This window comes from Apium graveolens, chromosome 11 (genome assembly GCF_009905375.1).
Source record: "Apium graveolens cultivar Ventura chromosome 11, ASM990537v1, whole genome shotgun sequence".
NCBI lineage: Eukaryota > Viridiplantae > Streptophyta > Magnoliopsida > Apiales > Apiaceae > Apium > Apium graveolens.
In genome coordinates this window covers 78764718-78767356 of record NC_133657.1, presented here as the reverse complement: position 1 = coordinate 78767356, position 2639 = coordinate 78764718, and positions in this window count along the sequence as shown.

Sequence of the window (2639 nt, the reverse complement as noted above, 5' to 3'; positions counted from 1 at the left end):
CCAGCTACCACACAAATTTCCTTTTCCATTTCTGAATATCTTAGCAATTCTCCTTTTTGAAGCTGAATCAGCTGGATCTTTATAGAAGATAATAAATCTTGATAGAAGCTTCTTTTCATCAGGCTTGGGTGTCTCATACACAGTGTCCATAGGGTTCTTCCAAGATGATTTTGGATAATTTGGCCTTGGTTTAAGAATTGTTTCAGCCTTTGGAGACTTGATGCAGGAAGATTGTCCTCTTTCCAGATAATTTGCCCTTGGTTTAAGAATTATTTCAGCCTTTGGAGACTTGATGCAGGAAGATTGTCCTCTTTCCAGATAGTTCATGCTTATCTCATTCACACTGATTGGCTTGACATGAGAGTGATGGATGTCTGACTTAACTGGCTCCTTGACTAGTTCAAACTTTTTCTATATCTCCTCATCAATCCTATCCCAGTTGATCAAACTCAACTTTCCTTTTTCAGCAACTTTCAAATTTGTTGCTGCTACTTTAATTAGATCTATACCATCTGCAACTGTTGGCTTGAAGACAGTAATTGAAGGTACAATTACTTTGCTGATTTGTACTTGAAGTTTCTCCCCCTCAGTTGGTCCTTTCTCCCCCTTACTTGATTCTCTCTCCCCCTTTTTGTTATCATCAAGTTGAGGAGTTAGGCCTTGTGCTTTAGCCAGTTGCATGAGAAGATTTGTCTGAGTCTGTTGATTTTGAAGAAGGATAGCCACTGAATTCTCAATAACTGGAACTCTGTCTTCCAGCTTGGCCAGCTTCTTTTCAGAATCTGATTCTCTCCTCAATCTTAGTAATAGATCTTGCATGGTACCATATGGCATTACTGAATCCAGCTTCTCAGAATTGTAGGTCTTCAAGTCAGCTATATCTCTTTTTAGTTCATCCACACTCAGATTCTGTCTTAATTGCTGGATCTTCATGAGATGTAGAGAGTCTAGGTGAGCTTGAAGAATAGCCTTGGTACCAGCATCTGAAGTTTCTGAAGTTCCTTTTGAATAGCCATCACTTGCTTGACCAAAGATACACCAAATTGTCCTGGTGTAGATTCCTTTGTCCATGCCCATCCAGGTAAATTTGAAACGGAACTTGGGCCTTCATCTCCCCCTAAGTTCATGCTTCCATCCAAAGAAACAGAGTCAGCATCAATAGAATTTACTCCAAATTCTTCAGATGGCTCACCAGCTTGAGAAGGCATCCTATTGACAACAACTTTATCTCTTTGAAGAGATTCTGAGGTGTGTACTAAATTCAAAGTCTATTCTGCCTCCACATTGCCCTGAGCAGCCAACAATTGATAGGCTGACACAGGATGAGTAAAAGTGTCAGCATCCAAGGAAATGTTATCAATTTCAGCTTTGTAATGTTGCTGAAATTGTCTTCCCTTTTCAGCATCATCCACAATTATTGACTCACTAGCAATGGCTGGATCCACCCTTATTTCTCCTGTACCTGCCTTTCTCTCATAATCTCTCTTTTGTTGTATCAGGGTCTCACCCTGGCTCCCCACCCTCACACCCTCAGCTTCACCTACTAAGGCGGGACTCCTCTCACTCACTTTTGCCAATCCTGAATAAATGGATTGCTGAGTTTCATTCTTTTCCTCTCCTTTTCCCTGGGAGCAACCCAGCCTCTCACTCAATGCACTCTCCTCTCTCAGTCCTAAGAGTGACTGTATTACCACTAAATCTTCTGCACTAGAAATAATTGATGTTTGAAGTTGTGCAGAGACACTCGACGGATAAGTGATATCCATCGGGTGAGTGGTAAAGCTATCCGACGGATAACTGCTGTTAAGCTTATCCGTCGGGATACAATCACTACTCGACGGATGAGCAATATCCATAGAGAGAGTAGAAATGAATGAGGTAGGAAGAGAAACTATTGTTGACTCTGTGTTGATTGAAGTTATTTGAGGCACAAATGTCACAATAGTATCTGAAAGGATTGGCAAATGAGCCAACAAATCATCTAAAAGATGATGCTCACTTGCACTAGATTTTGGCTTCCCCAACAGAGTTAAAGAAGGGGAATCAGGAATTGAAGTGTTTATCATATCCACTTCCAGAGAGTTTGTTGGTGAGTATGGTGTTTCAGAGGCTTCTATTATAAGAGATTTTGGATGTGACTCCACATTTATTGGAGCCACATCAAACTGAATTTGAGAAAGTGCAGGGACTGTGTCTTTAGCACCAGTTTGTACAGTGTGTGTGCCCTGTGCATCCCCAATGATTTTGGATTTCTTCTTTCTTGTGTAAGTTTGGGGTGAGCTTGTGTCCCTAAACCTTTTGGCCTGTGCTCTTGGCTGAGAGCTTTGTTTAATAGCCACATCCTTTTGGGAGAATGTAGCTAGAAGTGAGCTTTTGTCCTTTTTAAGCACTGCAGTTTGTTGGGAAACTGCAGTGTGGCTAGGCTGGGATTCACTCAACTCTCCAACCTTATCCTTGGGGTTTCTTTGATGTTCACACCTTCCCTCACCTAACTGACCCTCCTTCACACTCCCCTCTTTGGCTTTGGTGGATTTTTCAACTAGTACCTTTTGAGAGATACCAGAGGGGGTTTTCTTTGACTTGGATTTAGAAATTACAGTTGTTTTGGCAGCTTTGGTAGGCAACTGTTTGGTCATTGT